We start from the raw sequence: 25,297 nt of genomic DNA on the forward strand, positions 1-25,297 counted from the left end.
TTTCCGGGCTGGCCTATGCCTTCGTCCCCTTGAGGCCCAGCTGCTCCACGCTCACCCATAGGTCCACTCTGTCCAATATCACCCTTTTGACCTGGCTCGCCCTTTGACCCTGGTTGACCTAAGGACCCAGGCAGACCTGGTATGCCGGGAATTGCAGCCGACCCCTGGCAGCACATCGGACACGCCTGAGACGCAGGACCATCACCGTCCGAGGCAACCGGCCCAGTAACGGAAGCTCGGAGGTTGACGGAGTTACCCAGAAGGAGGGCGATTGAAAGAACGGTTGCCACGCAGATATTCATTCTGCACAGGATAACAACGATTAAACTGAAACAAGTAAGGTGAGAATTTCTTTTAAATAAAATAGTAAAAAAATTGCGACGAGTAGAGAAAAAGGAAAAAAATATTGCAACCTGACGCTACTTTTTTTCTTCATTATATCATCTCAATGAAGGTCATTCATTGCAAAAATGATGATAAGACATGAATCTGGGACTAAGAAACATTTCCATTTTTGTTAGGAAATACTTAGAAAATTGTCTTGATCCTCCATAAACTTTGTACACAATCGCGGAAGTGGCATCAGGTTGCAACCTTTTTTTCGAGAAAAATATTGATGTCGGATAAGCTGCAGAATTAGTCTAAAACTTATGACAATGTCACCAAATTGCATGCCGATAAGGTGAAACGCACTGGAGCTGTAGTATTTGGGGGGGGGGAGGCGGAGCACATTTTGCCCCTTCCCAGGTCCTGATAGAATAATTAAACATCACCACACCCACCTCGATGGTTCGTTCTTGAAGATCAGGTCCAAGAAGAGATCACAAGGAGTTCAGTGCAGGCTGGAAAAAAAAAAACGAAGACTGGTTACGTTTATACTTTAGTAAGGAATAACATTTTATCATCAATGAATATAAATTCGTGATTTTTTTCTCATTTATTTTAATGGCACAAATCGTTTTTATGGCACATTGTTCCATTTCTCACGAAATTGACCTGATGCTTGAAATTAGTCCAATATTTCTATTGAAAGGTTTATTCCAATCGCCTGCATCTACTTATGACGCCGTAGTAAATCATTGAAATTTCAAATGTCACACCTTGCTTACTCAATATTGCAATGCGCATAAAAAATGGGCAAGCGTTTTGAACACCCGGTTGAATTTAGCGAAAGTTCACAATTTTTCAGAGTATTTTCATTCACGAGTAAAAAGTAGGCATCAAAACGTGACTTGTGCCTTGAATTTCTTGCGCTTTGGATTTCAGTCCCGCTCGAGAATTCAATTTGATGCGTTATAGTGTTGCAAAACAATTTAAAATTAATGATATGGCTTTTTAAAAAGTTTGATAAAGGAATTTACAGCTATTTCGAAGAAAATATTGAATGCCTAACAAATTTCAAAACAGAAGTTTAAAATGTAAAGTGTCAAAGTGATTGAAGAAAATACACTCTGAGCACTCAAAAGACAGATTTGTATATGTAGGCTAAACCGAAGTGAGCAGTTTGTTTATTGTTGTAATCACTCTGTGGAAATAAAAAGAGCGAATTATTAAATTTTCTTCGTATCGCCAATACGATTTACGTTTAGCGAATCGCTAATGCCAAATTAAGATGACCCCTGATTTTACTGCACTTTCGCTGAAAATGAATACTTCCTCTATAACAAATACGCCTACTCGGTGAAAACTCCAATAAAAATAGGAACGATTATTTTTTTAACACGAAAAATGCTGCCCACACGCCTTTTGTTGTTGTAAATATCCCCCCAAAATCGAATGCTCTAATTGCGACCGTTTGAAGAGTAATAAACATTGCAACTTATAGTAAGTTGCGAAATGGGATGGGAAATCTATATTATGATTCACTTACGTTATAAACAATCACAAACGAATAACAACGTGATCAACGAACAACAAAGAATTAGAACGGTAATTGCGGACACAATTTAGTAAAACATGAGAACATGATTAAGAATATAACATTATATACATGCTAACTTATCCGCTTAAACAATAACTAGCAATTGATGCAATCAATACTTATTTTCATTAAGTTATTTTTTTACTGTTGCGAAACTAATTGTGAACAGATAAAACAAAATGACATTTAAACTTAGCGTGTTTCGCTAGTTCGAGGCACCCTGGTGAATTTGACGAGGAATCTGATTGTTTGAGAATAAAATCTAAATTCAATGGTGTTGCTATACAAAAAAATGGCATGTCTAGCAACGGTTTGAGTGTCTGTTTTATCAACATTGCTTTAAAGATGCAGTTCCCGTACTATTTTCGAGTTTCACCTCCACAATTTAATTTCAATTGCTATTTTTCTAAAAAATATAAAATATATTTACTTTTGAATGAGTAATGGAACGGAAAAAATCCACAAAAGTTTAGTTACTGAATTATTGCTTCACAAACTTTAAATTATTGGCTGTCAGACAATAATTCGCTTCTCGCAGGGCGGGTTCAACTGTGCGCAAAAATGAAAATTCCTTTGGCATGCAGACGCCCAAAATCGGATCAAAGTAGTTGTTTTTACCTTAATAAACAAAACACATATACACATGGACAATTCGTAAGAGAAACAAATCTATTTTGAATAGCAAGGGGTATGCATCCTTACTTTGAATAAAGGAAATTGATTTTGAATGCACATTTGAAAAATTCGATCGGAAAACCTATATTAATGATAAATGTCATTCGAGAACGTTTTCTGCTACAGTTTTGACAACAACGTTTATCGATGCACACAAAAAGATAAAGTCTGCCATTAAATAAACGCTCAATTCTGACAGTTGTGTGAGGATATGTCAAATAGCAGATACTCACCTGAATGTAACGTTCTTGAATTCTATCACGAAAAGAATCCTCAGCACTCGAGCAGATTGCTGGCTGAAAATAATACCAACGAAAACGAGTCATTGAAAGTCAGATGGGAGATAACTTGCGGGATGGTGGGGGAGGCATAGCTGAATTGTATCAGTAAAACGCCGCAAAAAAATCTCTGTCGCGTGCGTGAAATGTGGTTTGGATTGATTATTTATTCCGGTAGGAATTCGTTCATCAACGGCCCTGACTAGACTCACGCACGGGAGAAACACCAGTAGTTAAACAAGTTAAAATTAATTCAGATCATTCGCAAATGTACAGAAAGTACACACAATAGAACTGGTTTCAAACAACCTGTAAAATTATTCCGCCTGATTAAGCGTAAAATAAAATAAGTAAAATGAAGGCTTTGCTGTTTTCAAAATAGTGTGCCGGCGGGCACACTCTTTTGCGAGTGTAAGAAACGGTATCCAGTTACGATAAGCAAAAGTTGTGCATACGTTTACTCTCAAATGAGAAGATATTGAGGATATTTTTTAGAAGTGATAATTGAGGAGACAAACCATCATGGCCAGGAGGATATTTTAAGAAGGGATAATGGAGGAGACTAACTATCATTGCTTGGAGGATATTTTTAAGAAGGGATGATTGAGGAGACTTACCATCATGGCCAGGAGGATATTGTTTTAGAAGGAATAATTGAAGAGACAAACCATCATGACTAGGAGGATATTTTTAGAAGGGATTATTAAATGAAAACCATCATGGCATGGAGGATATTTTGAAGGGATAATTGAGGAGACGACTCATCACGGCTTGAAGGATATTTTTAAGAAGGGATAATTAAGGAGACTAACCATCACGGCGAGGAGGATATTGTTTTAGAAGGGATAATTGAGGAGACAAACCATCATTGCTAGGTTGTTTTTTTTAGAGGGGATTATAAAAATAAAAACCATCATGGCATGGAGGATATGTTTTAGAATAGATAATTGAGGAAACTAATCATTTTGACTTGAAGGATATTTTTTTCTAAAGAGATTATTTAACACACAATCCATCACGGCTTTGAAAATATTTTTTTGAGAGGGGATAATTGAGGAGACTAATCATCACAGCTAGGAGGATATTTTTTTAGAAGGGATTATTGAAATAAAAACCATCATGGTAAGAGAATTTTTTTAGACGAGATTATTGTTCAGACAATCCATCATGGATTGGAAGATATTTTTAACATGTGATCATTGTGGAGAATAAACATCATGACAAGGAGGATGTTTTTTAGAAGTGATAATTGAGGAGACTAAACCATCATGGCCAGGAGGATATTTTAAGAAGGGCTAAATAAGGAGACTAACCATCATGGCTAGGAGGAATTTTTTAGAAGGGCTATAAAATGAGGAGAGTAAGCATCATGGCTAGGAGGATATTTTTTAGAAGTGATAATTGAGGAGACTTACCATCATGGCCAGAGGAGGATATTTTTTAGAATAGTAATAGAGGAGACAAACCATCATGGCCAGGAGGATATTTTTTAGAAGGGCTATAAATGAGGAGAGTAAGCATCATGGCTAGGAGGATATTTTTAGAAGTGATAATTGAGTGGCTAACCATCATGGCCAGGAGGATATTTTTAAACGGGCTAAATGAGGAGACTAACCATCATTGCTAGGAGGATATCTTTTAGAAGTTATAATTGAGGAGACTCACCATCATGGCCAGGAGGATATTTTTAGAAGGGCTAAATGAGGAGACTAACCATCATTGCTAGGAGGATATCTTTTAGAAGTGATAATTGAGGAGACTTACCATCATGGCCAGGAGGATATTTTTAGAAGGGCTAAATGATGAGACAAACATCATGGCTAGGAGGATATTTTTTGAGAAGGGATAATTGAGGAGACTAATCATCACGGCTAGGAGGATATTTTTTCAGAAGAGATTATTGAAATATAAACCTTCATGGTTAGAGGATATTTTTAGACGAGATTATTGTACAGACAAACCATCAAGTCTTGGAAGATATTTTTAAGATGTGATCATTGAAGAGACTTACCATCATGGCTAGGAGGATATTTTGAGAAGTGATAATTGAGGAGACTAACCATCATTGCTTGGAGGATATTTTTTTAGAAAGGATAATTGAGGAGACTAACCATCATGGCGAGGAGGATTTTTTTTAGAAGAGATAATTGAGGAGACTTATCAACACGGCTGAGGGGAAATTATTTTAGCAGGAATTATTGAAATGACAACCATCATGGATTGGAAGAAATATTTTAGAAGGGATAATTTTGGAGACTAATCATCACGGCTAGGAGGATATTTTTGAAGGGATAATTGAGGAGATCAACCATCATTGCTTGGAGGATATTTTTTTAGAAGAAATAATTGAGGAAACTTATCATCACGGCTAGGAGGCTACTTTTTTTTTTAGAAAGGATAATTGAGGAGACGAACAATCATGGCTAGGAGGATATTTAAGAAGAGATAATTTAGGAGACTTATCATCACAGTTAGGAGCATATTTTTAGAAGGGATTATTGAATGAAAACCATCATGGCTCGGAGCATATTTTTTTGAATGGATTATTGAGGAGACTAATCATCTTGACTTGGAGGATATTTTTTAGACGAGATTAGTAAACACAATCCATCACGGCTTGGAAGATATTTTTTTAAGAAGGGATAATTGAGGAGACTAACCATCACAGCTAGGAGGATATTTTTAAGAAGGGCTTCTTGAAATAAAAACCATCATGTCTTGGAGGATAGTTTTCAGACGAGATTATTGAACAGACAAACCATCACGGCTAGGAAGATAATTTTTAGGAATGATCATTGAGGAGACTAACCATCATGGCTAGGAGGGTATTTTTTTAGAAGGGTAATTGAGGAGACTAACCATCATGGCTCGGAGGATATTTTTTTTAGAAGAGTTGATTGAGGAAATTTATCTTCTTGACTTGGAGGATATTTTTAGAAGAGATTATTGAACACACAATCCATCACTGCTTGGAAGATTGAGGAGACTAACCATCATGGCTAGGAGTGCTTTTTTTTAGAAGGGTAATTGAGGAGACTAACTATAATGGCTAGGAGGATATGTTTTAGAAGAGATTATTGAACACACAATCCATAACGGTTTGGAAGATATTTTTTGAGAAGGGATAATTGATGAGACTTATCATCACGGCTTGGAGGATATTTTTTAGAAGGGATGATTGAGGAGACTATATAACCATCATGGCCAGGAGGATATTTTTTAAAAGGGCTATAAATGAGGAGAGTAAGCATCATGGCTAGGAGGATATTTTTTTAGCAGTGATAATTGAGTGGCTAACCATCATGGCCAGGAGGATATTTTTAGAAGGGCTAAATGAGGAGACTAACCATCATTGCTAGGAGGATATCTTTTAGAAGTTATAATTGAGGAGACTTACCATCATGGCCAGAGGAGTATATTTTTTAGAATAGTAATAGAGGAGACTAGCCATCATGGCCTGGAGGATATTTTTAGAAGGGCTAAATGAGGAGACTAACCATCATTGCTAGGAGGATATTTTTTTGAAGTGATAATTGAGGAGACAAGCCATCATGGCCAGGAGGATATTTTTAGAAGGGCTAAATGAGGAGACTAATCATCATTGCTAGGAGGATATCTTTTAGAAGTGATAATTGAGGAGACTTACCATCATGGCCAGGAGGATATTTTTAGAAGGGCTAAATGATGAGACAAACATCATTGCTAGGAGGATATTTTTTAGAAGTGATAATTGAGGAGACTAACCATCACGGCTTGGAAGATATTTTTTGAGAAGGGATAATTGAGGAGACTAATCATCACGGCAGGAGGATATTTTTTCAGAAGGGATTATTGAAATAAAAACTATCATGGTTAGAGGATATTTTTAGACGAGATTATTGTACAGACAAACCATCAAGTCTTGGAAGATATTTTTAAGATGTGATCATTGAAGAGACTAGCCATCATGGCTAGGAGGATATTTTGAGAAGTGATAATTGAGGAGACTAATCATCATTGCTTGGAGGATATTTTTTTAGAAGGGATAATTGAGGAGACTAACCATCATGGCGGGGAGGATTTTTTTTAGAAGAGATAATTGAGGAGACTTATCATCACGGCTGAGGGGAAATTATTTTAGCAGGAATTATTGAAATGACAACCATTATGGATTGGAAGAAATATTTTAGAAGGGATAATTTTGGAGACTAATCATCACGGCTAGGAGGACATTTTTGAAGGGATAATTGAGGAGATCAACCATCATTGCTTGGAGGATATTTTTTTAGAAGAAATAATTGAGGAAACTTATCATCACGGCTAGGAGGCTAATTTTCTTTTTTAGAAAGGATAATTGAGGAGACGAACAATCATGGCTAGGAGGATATTTAAGAAGAGATAATTGAGGAGACTTATCATCACAGTTAGGAGCATATTTTTAGAAGGGATTATTGAATGAAAACCATCATGGCTCAGAGCATATTTTTTGAATGGATTATTGAGGAGACTAATCATCTTGACTTGGAGGATATTTTTTTAGACGAGATTAGTAAACACAGTCCATCACGGCTTGGAAGATATTTTTTAAGAAGGGATAATTGTGGAGACTAACCATCACAGCTAGGAGGATATTTTTAAGAAGGGCTTATTGAAATAAAAACCATCATGGCTTGGAGGATATTTTTCAGACGAGATTATTGAACAGACAAACCATCACGGCTAGGAAGATAATTTTTAGGAATGATCATTGAGGAGACTAACCATCATGGCTAGGAGGGTATTTTTTTAGAAGGGTAATTGAGGAGACTAACCATCATTGCTCGGAGGATTTTTTTTTAGAAGAGATGATTGAAGAAATTTATCTTCTTGACTTGGAGGATATTTTTAGAAGAGATTATTGAACACACAGTCCATCACGGCTTGGAAGATTGAGGAGACTAACCATCATGGCTAGGAGGGTTTTTTTTAGAAGGGTAATTGAGGAGACTAACTATAATGGCTAGGAGGATATGTTTTAGAAGAGATTATTGAACACACAATCCATAACGGTTTGGAAGATATTTTTTTGAGAAGGGATAATTGATGAGACTTATCATCACGGCTTGGAGGATAGTTTTTAGAAGGGATGATTGAGGAGACTATATAACCATCATGGCCATGAGGATATTGTTTTAGAAGGGATAATTGAGGAGACTAACCATCATGGCTCGGAGGATTTTTTTTTAGAAGAGATGATTGAGGAAATTTATCATCTTGACTTGGAGGATATTTTTAGAAGAGATTATTGAACACACAATCCATCACGGCTTGGAAGATATTTTTTGAGAGGGATAATTGAGGAGACTAATCATCACGGCTAGGAGGATATTTTTTAGAAGGGCTTATTGAAATAAAAAACATCATGGCTTGGAGGATATTTTTCAGACGAGATTATTGAACAGCCAAACCATCAAGGCTTTGAAGATATTTTTTTAGGATTGATCATTGAGGAGACTAATCATCACGGCTAGGAGGATATGTTTTAGAAGGGATTATTGAAATAAAAACCATCACGGCTTGGAAGATATTTTTTAGATGTGATTATTGAGGAGACTAACCATCATTGCTAGGAGGACATTTTTTTGTAAAGGGATAATTGAGGAGGCTAATTACCACGGCTAGGAGGGTTTTTTTTAAGGGATAGGCCTAACTGAGGTGACTTATCATCACGGCTAGGAGGATATTTTTTAGAAGGGATAATTGAACAGACAAACCATCACGGCTTGGAAGATATTTTTTAGATGCGATCATTGAGGAGACTATAACCATCATGACTAGGAGGATATTTTTAGAAGGGATAATTGAGGAGATTAACCACCATTGCTAGCAGGATTTTTTTTAAAGGGATAATTGAGGTGACTTATCATCACGGTTAGGGGATATTTTTAGAAGGGATTATTGAAATGAAAACCATCATGGCTTGGAGGATATTTTTAGAAGAGATAATTGAAGCGACTAACCATCATGGCTTGGAGGATATTTTCTAGAAGAGATAATTGCGGAGACTCACACTCATGACAAGGAGGTATTCTTCAGAAGGGATTATTGAAATGAAAACCATCATGGCTTGCAGGATATTTTTTTAGAAGGGATAATTGAGGAGACTAACAATCACGGCTTGGATGATATTTTTTAGAAGGGATAATTGAGGAAACTAACCAGCATGAATGGGAGGATATTTTGTTCTAGAAGAGATTATTGAACACACAAACCATCACGGCTTACCAGCTATTTTTTTTAGAATGGATAAAATTGGGGAGAGTAATCATCACGGCTATAGGAGGATATTGTTTTAGAAGGGATAATTATTAAGGAGACTAACCATCATGGCTAGGAGGATTTTTTTCTAAAGGGAGAATTATTGTTGAGACTAATCATCACCGCTAGGAGGAATATTTTGAAGGGATTATTGAAATAAAAACCATCATGGCTTGGAGGATATTTGTTAAGAAGGGATAATTGAGGAAACTAACTATCATGAATGGGAGGATTTGTTTTAGAAGAGATTATTCAACGCACAAACCATCACGGCTTGGAAGCTATTTTTTAGAATGGATAATAATTGAGGAGAGTAATCATCATGGCTTGGAGGATATTTTTTAGACGAGATTATTGAACAGACAAAGCATTACGGCTTGGAAGATATTTTTAGATGTGATCATTGAGGAGACTAACCATCATTGCTAGGAGGATTTTTTAGAAGGGATAATTGAGGAGACTATGGCTTGGAGGATATTTTTTAAGAAGGGAAATTGAGAAGCCTAACCATCATGGCCAGGATGATATTTTTCGTAGAGGTAATTGAATGACGTTTTCTGGTTTCTAATTTTGACCAAAAAGATTCAATGCATAGAAAAAAGGAACGGTCTCCTACCAAATCACTGCTCTATTCTGATGCTTGAATGAAGAAAATATCAACAGACACTCACCTAAGCACAGTTCTTGAATTCTCTCGCAGAAGCACTCTTCAACACTTGAGCGGATTGCTGGCTGAAAAAAATACCAACAACAATATGAGTCATTAAAAATCCTCTTGGAGATAACTTGGAGTTTGGTGGGGAGGCATAGCTGAATTCCACAAGTACAATACGGCTAAAAAATGTCTGTTCAGTGAAAATGTAATTTGGGTTGACTATTTATCTCAAAAGCGTTCTCCAGAAATCAAATCTATCCATGAATTCTACATAATGCATCCAGCTATTGAACTTGTATAAAACTGTGTGCATCATCATGATCCAGTGCGTTTGTATTTGCGCCCTCTAGTCTATTCTGACCAGTGACACTTTTATCCTGCAATGCTTAAAAGTAACTTGATGAAACCGGAATGGCGCACTGTGAACTATAGCAAAATGCCAGTTGAACAACAAAGTTCAAAGGCACTGAGAATATCCACAAATAATAACACAAATAAGACCGGCATTTTGAGATGTCCGGATACCTGTATACGTTCTTCCGTGACCAACTTCCGCATAACTTTTCATTCTGATTGAGTTTGAGTGATATCCGGAAATAATGTGAGTACATTGCACTAGGATTTCATGTTTGAAAATTTAAACGATAAAGTCAATAGAAAAAAGGGAGGCAAAAAGTAAGAGTGTGCTTGATCGTGCCAAAAATATTGGCCAGGTTATAAAGAGTCCAGGTTTTGCGAGCCTTGTTTTTTTTTTAAACCGAAAATGTGCAACACCGATTTGTAGTTCCTCTGAAATATTATTTTGAATGATCAATACATCTTTACTGTTCTGAATCACAGCAGGGAACTTGATGTTTTATACTTGCGAAAAACTGCGGTCAGAAAACAGTCCAACCTAACAGTCGAACCTAAATAAAAAAAAGTCCATAAATGTGACTTCGTAGTGCATTATCCATATCGACAAGAAGCCAAATGATTTTTGTTCAAGAAGTAAAGAAACCAGTAAGTATTTGGACAATTTATTTTTGAGAGTGCACAATGGAAGTAGTAGCGGAAATATTGCCAGACAGGAATTCCTCATTTTTATTGCCTTGACATTTGACCTCACAAAACCGTGGTCTGCATCCGCACCAACTGTTTACATTAAGAGCTGAAATAAAATAGCTCGATAATTTACAAAAGTATTTGAAATTAACTCTTTCAGACGCGCTTTGATTAGTGCATGTTATGCACAAACAAAGCCCGTCTGAACAAGTTAATTTCAAACACATTTCTAAATCATCGCGATACTTTATCAACTCCAAAGTGGTCGTTGGGAAAAGGCACAACTTCTGGATCGGAATTAGCGCGCTGCTAGCAAACGTGTATCAGAGTCATAGTAAAACGAAATTGAACATTTGTTCATAAAAAAAATTCAGTCCTCAAGCTACCACATTTCACAAACACACAAAGACGAGGAAATATCAAGCCTACTACCGAGCTCGTTGTTTGGAGAATCATTGAATCAGCAACATTCAACAAAATCTGAATCCCGCAATGATTCAAACTCATTGTGAAAAAGACAACAAATTTCTTCAGAGGAAAAATGATTGTTTCAAACACTCACCGAGCAAAATCTTGTTCTTGCAGTCAGTTCTCTCTCTGGTTGTCGTCCGAAGGTGTTGATGACCGGTGGTCGATGTGAAGGGTGGACGGCCCCACATGTCTTAAATAGTGCCATCGATTTCCTGAGCAGTGACTAAAAACTCGGACCTGGATTGTGATTGCATGGCTCCTGTGCGCTGTCAATCACACATCACCGACTCGCTTCATATTAATGATATGAAAGCAATGTTAATGTCGTTGAGGCTATATAGTCACCATAAAAAACTAGTCACCGAGATTGAAATGGCCGCTTCTTATTGGTGGATATTGTATGGATGTCGGTGACACATCCAAATATGGAATTTATGATTGACACACACAACCTGTCAGTCACAGACCACTCACTTGTGGTCACCGACTTGTCGTCACCGACTTGTCACCGACAAACTGTGATTGGTGGATAGACAAGTGACGTATACACTGGCCGTGATTCATTCAATGCACAGTTGGCGCTTCAGTCTATTAAATTGTGTTGATAACTTTTGGATTATATGAGGAATTAAATCGTACTCAAGCCAGCGGAGAAACTTGGGTCTTACTTAGGGTAAGGCACCTGGGGTGCGTTATTTTTTTCAAAGGATGCACTAACTGCAAAATAAACGTATTATTACAACAGTTAATGTTTTAATTCAGGTTTTCAAAATGGGGTCGGGGGGGGGGGGGGGGGCTGGGGCCGGCTTCCACAGGTGGTGGGGGTATATGCCCCGTGTCCCCGTAGTTATGCCCCTGAGGTAGGCTTTGCTCCTTGATTGGGACTTTGAGGAAATAAAATACAGTTAAATAAACTTCCATGAACTTTACGCATCATATACGGCCCGTGTATAATCGTGGCCTTCTAAATGTGGAAAAGGTTTTTACACTTGAATATCTCCCAGTTCGAATAATCATTTCCAGAAATGTTAGAATGTATGACCGGTGATGATGGACCTAAAAAGCAAACGTTCACTACCTAAAGTAATGACACAGTTCCAAAATAGCATGTAAAGTGATTTAAGATCCCCCTATATCAACGAGAAAGGCTTGTATGGAACGACCAGACTTCCTACATTTGCTAGTTCGTGGCCTCCGCATAACGCGTACGATTCACCCTGAACTAGCCCGGGTGATATCCGGACAAATCACACCAGAATTTGCCATTCTGTATTGCGAACCACCTCGATTTATAATAATCTCTGAAGCAATGACGTATAGCGACGATGGGGGTGGGGTGGGACAGTTGAACGACCACATGCCCCCCTTCCCCCTCCCCTCCCCCATACCAGTGGGACCATACCATACAAGTAAATGACAAAGCCACTTGTCTGATTAGGGGCTTTACATGGCTTTGTTCCGAACCGGGCACGAAGCCTTGTTTACAAAACGACCGAAAGTCACCGAGGTCATGAGACAAACCGGGGTTTCCTAAACTCCGGCTTTGTTCTGTATACCGCCTTCGGGCATGCAGCTTGGCAATAGAGCTGGATCCGGTATTGGAATGAAGCCGGGATTTTCAAAACCTCGCTTGCAACTCACTCGACTGTACTTATGTCTAGTCTCCGTTCCGAACGCCTCGCTGTTTCGCCACTAGGTTAACTACCGGCGCTAATCAGGGTGACATTGTGGTAAGGCTACAGTTACTCCTCTTGACCAGCAGCGGCAATCTCTTGTTAATATTTGCGGAACCATCAACTTTGAAAGTTGGAAAAGCAGGGGTGGAGGGGGTTGGGCTAGACGCTACCTGACTATTGAGGGCACTGTTTCAAAATGCGTGTATACATACCCGCGTACGTATGAATACTTGAAATAAAAGATTTCGTTACATTACTTTTATTATTTGACGGTTCCTCTCCAAATTCAACAGATTTTTGTGATTTGTCACATTTAATCAACTAACGAAATGTCGATTCCATGCAACAGATATTTCCTGAGTTATTTTTTGAAGCCCAGTGTGTTGTTTTTGTGTCATGAAAGTTGACTCGAAATCGCCATTTAGTTTTCGTGCTTAACACACTTCATTTTTGGGGTATATTAATTTAAGTTTTTAATGCTTTCTCTCCAAATTCGAACCGGTTGTGTTACATATGAACGTCCAATCAGGAGGTATAATTTCACTCCAATAAATCAATGTTTTTTTTAGTTATTGTCTCCACAAACAGGGTATTGTTTTTATTCCATGAAGGTTGACTCAAATTCGCCTTGTATTTTTCACGTTTACACGCCACACTGTCTTTGCTTATTTTTATTATTGAGGAACAATTCATATCCAAATTCGAGAGATTTGATTGATATAGCACGTTAAATCACTATGGAATATTTCAATGCAATGCATCAATCATTTCTTGAGTAATCGACTCCACAACGAGTGTGTTTTGTTTTTGTTCCATGAGCGTTGACTTAATTGCGTCTTCTATTTCTCGTGCTTAACTCACTTAATTGCTCTCCATATTCAACGTCTTTGGGTATTTCTTGAGTTATTGTTTGGAAACCGAGTGTGTTGTTTTTGTGTCACGAACGTTGACTTCAGTTAGGTGTCTCGTGTTGACAACAAATATTTACGGTGGTGACCTCTATTTGTGAAGCGCGCCCTCTTTTGAAAGAAAATTAAAGCTGACTTAATGAGGCAGTTTTTCTCCGTTTTAATACAACGCATTTTTTGCTATATTTATTTTACTACTAGACAACTCCTCTCCATTTTTACACAGATTTTTGTAATCTGTAACTTTAAACAATTACGAAATATCAATTCCATGCAACATGTATTTCTTGAGTTATCTTCCAGAAACCGAGCGTTTTTTTTTTTTGTCATCAAATAAGTTCACTCTAAACCGCCAGTTATTTTTTTTGCGCTGAACACACTACATTTTCGGGATATATTAATTATATCTTCTAACTATTCCTCTTCAAATTCAAAAGTGTTGTGTTTTATATAACGACCAATCAGGAGATATAATTTCACTCCAATACAAGAAAATTATTTTCTCTAAATATTTAACAGGCAAGTGTTGCAAGTCGTACTTTAGGGGCCATTCAGAATTTTCAATGTTTTAAAATTTCGATCTTTTTTCCAAATTGTGGGTGGGTGGGTCAAGCTAAATAATTGAAAATCGAAATTCACTTTCCATGGCAAAAAGAAAAAAAAAAGAAAAAAAAGAAAGATAGATCTTTTGACTTGTCTGAACTACGCGCAAGCGTTCCGATATCGCGATGCGTGTTTCTTTTCCAACTTCGTCCCCTGTATGTAATGTCAGTGGCGTAGCCAGGAATTTTTCAGGGGGGGGGGGGGCGCTGGAACATTTCATGGGGGCGTCATGTAGATCAATGAAATTTCCAGAACAAAAAAATTTCCAGACAAATATGTTTATTTTGTAACATTTTCTGTTCGTCTGTCGGTCTTCTATGCTGTTATGTTTACTTTTAGGTACCTTCAATGGTGCTATGTTTAATTAACCTGTTCATTTGTGTAATTAAACTAATAACGCACATATAGTTGCCAAATATGGCACTAACAAGTTTGAGGTCGGCAATTTCCTCTTTAAAAATCTGGGTACGTCGGGTTACCGTACACACAATTGTCCAGGAAACAACAGTACCAAAGTACAGAAAGTCGTACGCAAGAGCTCCCCAGCAAGTATCGTTGACGCCATTATGATTCCAAAATTTCTCACTGTGTCACACAGCTCCAAAGGTGTCGAATGTTTGGCTGTTCTCATTATGCACCCTCCCGCTGATGTTTATGGCATGTTGACGCGATCCGGCGGGAGGAAGCACGCGAGATGGTTCGGAATAAATCAGGTGTTTGTGCCGTCTGGGTCTGCCGGGTTCAACCTTTAATTATAATATCAATGCCGTTGCCCTGGGGATGAACCCACTTTATGATTACGTGAACTTGGGCTTTTGTTCGTCATAAATATTGCCAACTTGTATGCCTATTGCTCATCGAGGGTAGTTTCCCGAACTTTTTTGGCTGCTATTTTGAACCACATCACGCCAGCCCATGAGTAAACAGACCTCTCTATGGCCAGGCTATCATGGCTAAACATACACGGAAATGGAACACTGTAAAGGAAACGAAATATTCCCCATGAACTTGTGATTTCCAATTATTTTATTTCCTCAATCAAATTTGTGGTTGGCTTTTCAGAGCCAGCATTAGTCCACGATCAATTAGGGCCTAAAAAGCGATATTAAATGCTCCGTTTTGTTCCACTACATTTTGTTGATCATCGTTTTGCGTAGTCTGGTTCCCAGACCAAAAGATTCCGACTATTCCTGATGAATCTTAGGTCAGGTAGACTCCGGTAATACAATGTATTACAAAATACATCACGTGACTTAAATGGGAGGAATTCCTCCTTTTTCCGAAACTGTCCGAAGTTTGCCGAATTCTTTCGTCGACAATCGGATAGTGTCAGAGTATTTCCGAGTATAATATATGTTTTATTAACTGCTAATTGCTTATTAAAAAATTAAAAAAAACTAGTTGATAATTAATATCCATTGCTTTTATTTAGAAAACTTGAAATTCAACGACGATTTTGCACTCGGATCGTATACGAGGGGCGAACTTTTTGCTGCGTCATGCACTAGTTTGAATTTGACGACCGTTACCGGCATTTTCCAAAACGCGGCGTGGTCTCAATTCGGCTCCGCCTGCTAACAGTGCTGTTTGGGTGTCCAACTTTGAAGATTCCAGGTTAAAATTAGTCAATGTTTTTTTACAGAAGTATTAAACTGTATGATATATGAAGCAAATGATTTATTTTTAAAAAAATTATCGGAACATTAAAAGCTTTATGTGATAAAGCGAATTCGGAAACGAAGTCGAGCTTTGAAAAAGGGCCGTCAATGTCGTCATGTTTATTTTTAGCCACGGAGGCTGCCTGACCTACAATTTAGACGTGTAGACGTCGGGGGAAATTGTCAGGTCGGGGAACCTGACTACGTTTTGCGCAATTCGGCGCGTTCAATCTTTTTTAATTTCTTTTTTAAATTTGCGTCAGTTTTGGCATTTAAACAGTAAATGTCGAAAACAGCAACTTCAATGCAGTCAAGTATTGTGAGTTTACGTGAAAAGTGTTTTTAAGAAATTGAAATTGTTTCCGTTTTTGCATGAGACAAATCTGTGTCTTTAATGCTGTATCAATGTCGGATTCAGATTATTCATTTCTTCAAAGGCAAAGTGTGTTAGCATAGATTTTTTATTATACCCCAAATTCTAGGTATCTAAGTAATTCTTTTGCTCTTTTTTGGAATAAAGATGATAATTTTTTTGATATGTGGTTGCGAGAACCATTATTTTGTTTGGCGCCAAATGCATGATTTATTAGGAGTTCAAGTGCGCAGTGGCGCCATATACTTGGCGTTCGCTGATTGGACGAAAGGCATGAGCTCAGCGCGTGATACCAACGTGACACAAGCAATAGTAGACAAAAACCACGCCATAAATAAACTGGGGAAAAAATGTTTGCGCAACGATGGCACAAAAAAAGGACCTTTGTTTTGTTGGAATGCTAACTGCCTGGGAATTTCCAGATGTGAGAAATTCCGAGGCTGAGAAAATTCTAGAAAGATATGGATTGCGGAACACATCCGGGGGAAAAACCGGCATTTTTAAGCTTTCGCAACAGGTTGACGTGGACAGAAATTGGATATTTTTTTGCTGCCAGTAAAACTGAACCGAAGGCTGAGTCATTGTAGCCAAAATCAATATATCGTCAACGAAATAATAACCTTCCATATGGATACTAAACTATACATCTGAACCATTTTTGTTTTAAAGAGCATTAGACTGAAAAAAAAGAGATACCTCTATCCAGATTCATGCAGTGTTATAGGGGATACAACATGACGAATTTTTTTTAAAGAAATTTATAAAAAAGTCACTCTTTTTACCATTTTTGTGTTTTTGTTTTTGGTAAACATTTACTATTATGGCCTCGAAATTAAAATGGTATTTCTATTAAGATGAAAGCCATGGGTACAAGACTGATAAATATGACAGATCTTTTAATGCAACTAACTTCAGAACAAACACTTCTTATACGGTGGATTATGGTGAAAATGCCACAAATTTGTGGCTATTTTGCAAATTACGGAATAACGCGGATAATTGCTTACTGGAAAGGGATAAAAAAGTCACATAAAAAGTTATGTCCGTCTCCTACTTCAGTATTTCCTTCCTTGAACGAATGTTATATTTTGGAGTCTTAATATTGCAATTTCTTCGCTGGATTGCTAATTATTTCCGCATAAAATGGACAAAATAAATAAAGAAAAGTTACATTTAAAACGTTTGTATATTAATAACCAATGATCTATATTAAAAAAAATTCCATCTTATAAAAAAAATTTGATTCAGTAAAACAGTAAAGATGGAAAAATGTACTTAGAAGTATCCGAAATAGAGCAGCAGCTTTTGTATGAGGTTGGAAAATGCAGTCACAAAGCACCCCGACGTTCCTCCCTTGGAGGAAGTGCAATCCATGCAAGGGAGCCATACTAATGGTATAACAAATACGATATTTATGTATTTTGTTTTGAAGATAAGGGCTTCGAATCGTGAATGTTGAAATGTATTTCTTATGGTTGAAATAATTAGTGTTCAGGTTAATGTATAAACGATTGAATATCGAAATTTCTTGATAATATTTTGTTATATCATATATTTTGTGTTGTAATTTAATTCGGATTCAGTGACTATTTCAAATGGTTTAAACATCTCCAATTATTCTTAAGTTATTTCAAATTATTTGAAGTCTTATAAAATATTTTATTTTAAGTTTATGGGTAATGGGTTTTAGAATTCAACGTGTTAGCATGTACACGTTCAATAATTTATTTGGTCCAAATTATGAAATGCCGAACATTTCGTTATGAACTCGTCTACACAAAACTGGTGTATTGTACGTCCTTCAATTCTTACAGACGGGGGGGGGGGGCAGATCGTAGATATTGGCAAAGACTCTGCTGGCGAAGACAGAGAGACCTACGACCCACGTCTGTGACGTAACGTCCTTCAGAGATTGTGCGCAATCACGGCGTTTTGCGTGAAAATCGCGAGTGCCGAAAAATGACGCGCCGCGTCTTTTTTCGGCTCGTGCACCAGAAAAGGTCAGGTGTGTGTGAATTCAACCGGGAGGCACCATTCTGTATACAAGACAAAAATACCGTCTAGAAAACCCAAGTAGAGAGATATTACCAAGTGTTCAAACAAAACATGCAGCACAAACTATATGAACTGGAAAAGTTGTTCAACTTACCATAGCTCGGTTGTGGTTTTTTTATTGAAAGGAAGAAATTAATATAAATTTGTTTTGTGTTTCAAGATCGAAGGAAGAACCTAAACGAATCATCTCAGATACGTTTCATACATCTACAATAGACAAAGTTATGACAGTGTCAGATCGGTATCTTTTTAGAGGCTCGACCTATCTGTCAGTATATGTTTCTACATTTGTATCATCATTAGTAAACACAGTGACTGCATAATAATGTACACATGGTTCAAGGAGCAAAATGGAAGTAAGACAAGTAATAAAACGCAGTTTTAGGAATTCCTTTTAAACGTTTATAATTATTTGCGACAAACCATAAGCAGTCTTAGGTTGACATACACTGAAAAATATACATGAAATTCTTCAGTCTTTAGTAAAGATCTAAACCCCAGTCTAGTTAGAAAGATAAGAATCACGGACTTCTTTCGACTTAAAAAAAAAACCGTTTAAAAAAGTTTTCACTGAAAGAATACTTCTCTGTGCTTGTAGGGAAAAATTTGCGTTGATTTCAGATGACAGATAAATAAATGGGAGGCGTATGAAATGCGACAATTCTTGGCACAGGCTGTAGTGGAGAAAAGTGCTAAACAGCGTCGTTGTATTGTGAACACATAAAAGCATGTGTGGTGTTGGTGTTGTCTATGATGACCACAAACTCCAAATGATCACTCCAAAACAACACATGATTTTCTCTAAATATTTAACAGGCAAATGTTGCAAGTCATACTTTACATCTAGTCAAAATTTCAATCCCATAAAATAACTAGTTTTTGAGCAATCGTGTGGCGTAGGTGTCACGATTTTCTGGAGGCCGTGACTTCACTTTGGATGGGCTTTGTCCGTGTTACTGAAATTATATTGCCGCCGATAATCTGTGTGTTTTCTCTCAGTATTTATCATGCTTGTGTTGACTGTCATGCTCAACCTCTATAGGAAAAATTCCAATGCAATGTAACAAATAATTTTGAGTTATCGTGTGACATTATGTGTGATTGTGTTTTTGTTTAATAGTAAGGACGATTTTCTGGACACCGTGACTTCAATTGGGAGTGCAGTTTTGTCGGTGTTACAAAAAACTATATTGGCGCCGATAATCTCTATTTTGTCTGGCAGTATTTAACAGGCTTGCGGTGCCAGTCATGCTTAACGTACAACTATATAGTATTGAGTAAAAAGTGATTTGTACAAAATTCATAGAACAAGAAAGAAAATGAAATCGAAACAATTTAATGTTTTATACCTGAAAAATATTATCCAAATGAAGCAACATTCATGGCAAAAAAGTCACAACTCCTTTTCGAGAAGAAAAGAAATTTCCAAGAGGTTCCTTTGTTTCCTCTTTTTACCCAAACTCTTTCCAACAAGGCTCTTAGCTTTCTGATTGTCTCGCACAGAGACAGCTGTACCCAGCGGATTAATCTGTCAATAGAGGGCGCACCACATGCACAGTGGTCGCTACTGCTTACACGCAGAGTCAACACGAACTGGTATTGAATAAAAAGAAGACACTCATGGTTCGGGCAATATCTCATGGAACACTGGACGTATTCACTCAGTATTTCGTTGAGTAATTGTTCATAATGGGTTACGATCGCCAGTACAATTTCTAGTGGATTTGTCAAAGAACAAAAATAATGTGAGCGAAACAATTTAGTGTGTTAAACCTGAAAAATACGTTCGAATGAACATATCGTAAATGACAGAAAATACTATATGGTTCGGTTGATAAGTCACAATTTGCAAATTGTATTTTAGTGAAATTCCGACCAATAATTCGTCATAATGTATCACATTCAGGAGTATATTTTTATGGGAATTCGTTGAACAAGAACAAAACGAGATTGAAACAAGATAGTGGACTGAAGTCTGTGCGCGGTGAGCGGTGTTTGTCTAGCGCGCCCTCTTTCGGAAGAAATTGATGCTTGACGATAAAAATAACACGGATTGTCCTCACAATGCCAATTCCTTCAATTGTTTTGCATTCATTCGTTGGCGGTTCCTGTCAATTTTCAAGATGCTCTTGTCAAATATCATGGAAAAATATTAGAGGTAATTTCATTTCAATGCAATGTGTTTATCTTGAGTTGATACAATAACTGTGTTTACACTGTAGAGGCAGAGAAAACGATAATTTTTATTCTCAATTTTCTACCTTTTTTGTCTTTTTTTCATGACCAATCATCTAGCCAGAATTCAATTCAATGCGTTTCTTATTTTTTTGAGATAGCGTGTCTACATGAACTATCGTTTTTGTGCAAGAGTGAGGCAATTGCTCTGTTGGATCTGCAACTGCAGCCTATAGCCAAGTTTTACTCCGTGTTGACGCAAGACACTGCTGATGGGGAGAAAAACAATACTTTGTCTCAATCTTCTGTCTTGTTTGTCTATTTGTCATGACCAGCCATTTGGCCACAATACAATTCGATGCATCACTTAATTTTTTGAGACAGCGTGTCCAGCTGGACTATCATTTCTGTGCAAGAGTGAGGCAATTGCTCTGTTGGATCTGCAACTGCAGCCTATAGCCAAGTTTTACTCCGTGTTGACGCAAGACACTGCTGATGTTGAGAAAAACAATATTTTGTCTCGATCTTCTGTCTTGTTTGTCCATTTGTCATGACCAGTCATCTAGCTAAAATTCAATTCGATGCATCACTTAATTTCTGAGATAGAGTGTACGTCCAGATGGAATATAATTTATGTGCAAAAGTGAGGCAAATGTTCTGTTTGGACTGCGTCTGCAGCCCATCGCCAGGTTTTTCTACGTGTTGCGACACAAGACAACGTTGTGGGAGAGCAAAACAATGTTGTGTCAGATTCTTCTGTCTTGTTTGTCTGCTTTTCATGACCAATCATCTGGCCACAATTCAAATCGATGCATCACTTAATTTTTGTGATAGCGTGTCCAGCTTGACTATCATTTCTGTGCAAAAGTGAGGCAAATGTTCTGTTTGGACTGCGACTGCATCCGATCGCCAAGTTTTTCTCCGTGTTGCGACACAAGACACTGTTGAGGGAAAGCAAAACAATATTTTGTCTCAGTCTTCTGACTTGTTTTGTCTCTTTGTCATGACCAATCATCTGGCCACAATACAATTCGATACATCACTTAATTTTTGTGATAGCGTGTCCAGCTTGACTATCATTTCTGTGCAAAAGTGAGGCAAATGTTCTGTTTGGACTGTGACTGCAGCCTATAGCCAGGTTTTTCTCCGTGTTGACGGAGGACACTGCCGATGGGGAGAAAAACAATATTTTGTCTCAATCTTCTGTCTTGTTTGTCTATTTGTCATGACCAGTCATCTGGCCACAATTCAATTCGATGCATTACTTAATTTTTGAAATAGCTTGTCCAGCACAGTATATCTATGATTGCCCATGAAGGATTTGGTTTGTTTATGAGACTATAGCATTACACTTAAAATCACCTTTCATCATATCAATCCAAATACTGTTAACATTTTAATTGACCTTTAAAAATAAGGTGTCATTTTTTTGCGACAGTCACATGCACACTACACGGTTTCTTTTCAGTGAAAAGTTCAGGCTTTTAAAGAAGCTCTACCCGCATTGTTTGTTATACTCGGTTAAACAATGTACCCTCTTGATTTTTTATTTCGCTGTCGGACGTTTCACGCCGTCAGAGAAATTTTTTTATAAGCTTTCTAATTTAGATTCGCGGGATTGATTGGGCTCTTAAAGGGAATTGTACAACATTTGCTTTTGCTGCAATTTTCAGAAATAAATGGATTTGGAGGAAAAGTGTGTTATAGAAAATATTGTTAAACTGACTTGTTTCACGTTTTGGGCTTGTAGATGCTGGAAAAACCAAGAAAACCAACAATGTTCTTGTAGTCTGGTTCCTGACCCCACTTAAGATGAAATGGAGCAATTAATACACATTGGGGAATTGTAAGGTCAGGGAATCAGTCTAGCACTGGCTTGTACCCCTTCACAGCTGTGTTATCAATTGCGAAGAAAAGTCAGAATAACTAAATATAAAAAATTAGGAATAGTTTTTTTTTTTTAAGCCAGTTTTCTCCAACGCTGGTCGGCCGACCAGCGTTGGAAACATACAGTTTTTCTTGAAAATGTCAGCACACCAGGAGCCACAATTTCAAAGGATGCTTTAGACTGTCAGTCCCTAAAAATTCAGTAAGGTATTTCGTGATAATTTGATCATTTTGTTTTTTTGATGTTTGCAAATGTTGTATCTTCCCTTTAAATAGTTCGAAATTTTGGTAAGGTCAACATTCTATAATTAAACGTGGGCGGATCGTTTCGATAGATGTCTCACTACAAAGTGCAAAGCTTTTGTAATTCTAGAAAAAAAAGTAAAAACAAAATGTATTTTTCATTGTGAAAACTAAAAAAAATAGCACGGGCAAGCAACTCTAAACTGATCACTTAATTCCGGTTATGCCATTATACTTGTCCGATATAGCGCCCTCTGTTGAAAATATGAACAGCTCCCTCTATTGATATACATAAACAGCTATTTTGTGATCCAATAAATAGCGCACTCTATTGAAAAACATAACAGCGCCCTCTACTGACAATACAGTTACTAACTCGCCCCTTACCAACTCGCCCCACTTGTTCGCCCCAAACGGGAAAGATCACTAGAGGGCGCCACTCATCTTATCAATAGAAGATGCTAATTATTGAATCAATAGAGGGCGCAGTTCTTTTATCAGTTGACAGATGGCGCCAGTTTACCAAATGGGAAAATATCTACGTGATCCACGTTTAACTACAGTAAACTCGTTTTGAAAGGTAAATTTCAGAAAAAAATACAAGATTCTTTAGCAGCAGTTATTCAAGATCAGCATAGTAAGACACTTACGTGAACGTATAGTTTTGTCTCATTCTGACTTACATTAGTATGCTGGCGCTTGGCTGGTGGAAAAAATGTCAGTATGACTTTGACTTGAGTTTGCATGGACAGACCTAGCCCCATAAATGTGACCTATTTACTGGACTGCCTCCGTAAACATAGGCCACACATCCACATGTACAAAAATCGTGTCGACTTTGCCAAATTTTGATTTTCACATTTAGGCTTACTTTGTAGGTTTTTTTGCTTTAGAAGCATACTCACCCTCTTTATAGGCTAATCAGGAAGTGCTGCCTTTTTCAGATCTATATTTTTCGTGAAATTTCCAGATTCATTTTTACACGTTTGCGTATCAAAATTTCAACATGAAATTTCACAAAAATTAGACATCTGAAAAAGGCAGCACTTTCTGACTAGCCTATAAAGTAGATTGAGTAACTCCAGCTGACATGCTCCATATTCATTCACATGTTACATGTGAATGAATATGGAGCATGTCAGCTGGAGTTACTCAAGCTATCTATAAAGAGGGTGAGTATGCTTCTAAAGCAAAAAAAACCTACAAACTAAGCCTAAATGTGAAAATCTAAATTTGGCAAAGTCGACACGTTTTTGTACATGTGGATGTGTGGCCTATGTTTACGGAGGCAGTCCAGTAAATAGGCCACATTTATGGGGCTAGGACAGTCCCTAATTTTCGGGCTAGGGTCCTTTAGTACACGTCCAGCAAATAGCAACTCACTATGGCTTTATTTATGTAATAAGAGTGCCTTTCTGCCTGTATCCTACGGTTTTTAATAGAAATTGATGACGTGCATGCCATGAGCAGCCAGTGATGCAAGACACAGAGTCAAATGAATGCAGCATATGATGCAATTGATGGCAGTACAGATAGCAGGTTGATCTCCAATGGGCAGCTGACATGGAAAGAATGTTGCAACCTGACGTCACTTCAGCGGTACAAAGTCTATGGTGAGTCAAGAAAATTGAAGTATTTCCTAACATTGAAATTGGGAATGTTTCTTAGTTCTAGATTCATGTCTTATCATCATTTTTGCAATGACTGTCCTTCATTGAGATGATATGAAGAAAACGGCAGAGTCATATTCTTTTTTTTTGGCCTAATAGAGAGTCGGGAACTAGGACAGCTTTTATGGGCGGAAACCAGTTCAAGCTAGTTCCCGATTGTCTTATACCATTTGAAATCCACTTGTGTTCACAAGCGAGATCCAGTCTACTCATTATCATAATCGATGCTTTGCCCTCGGTAACGGAATCGCACTCGGGATATGGGGACCATTGAATATACGCTGGGCATGAAGACTACATCACGTCGTTCAAACATTAACACGAGTCGGAAATTTAATGTGTTCATGATCACGAGGGGAGCTCTCAGAATTGAACGGGAAATTTCACTTTTCTTCCGGATTGTAAGTAAACTTCAGTACAACCATTTTAATCATCGATGTCTATTTGTACCTCAGGTGGCCTATCTAGTAATTGGGAAGCCACTTTGAGGGTGAAATCTGAATGTTAAAAAGACGATAAGTTGGGTCCAAGCATGGTCCAAGTTACTCGGACTACTGTAAGTGTAGTCCGAAAATTTGGGACTCTCAATACTGTGTATGAGAGTCCTAAAACTTATGGTATTGAAAACATGCAAAGCAAGAAAAAAGACTGGCACCTGAAACAACCAGTCCAACACAGCTTCAGTACTGCATCAATCAACCATGCCAAAAGAATTAAAGAAACATGTGG

At 37.6% G+C, this 25,297-nt stretch overlaps 1 long non-coding RNA gene across 1 annotated transcript; it reads left to right on the top strand.

Moving 5' to 3' along the window:
- Positions 1-193: 193 nt before the first annotated feature.
- LOC119739136 lies at positions 194-24,380 on the top strand. Its single transcript, XR_005272538.1, has 2 exons — positions 194-341; positions 24,341-24,380. It is a non-coding gene; the product is annotated as an uncharacterized LOC119739136 (long non-coding RNA).
- Positions 24,381-25,297: the final 917 nt, after the last annotated feature.

Source organism: Patiria miniata, unplaced genomic scaffold, assembly GCF_015706575.1.
Source record: "Patiria miniata isolate m_02_andy unplaced genomic scaffold, ASM1570657v1 HiC_scaffold_10, whole genome shotgun sequence".
NCBI classification, from domain to species: domain Eukaryota; kingdom Metazoa; phylum Echinodermata; class Asteroidea; order Valvatida; family Asterinidae; genus Patiria; species Patiria miniata.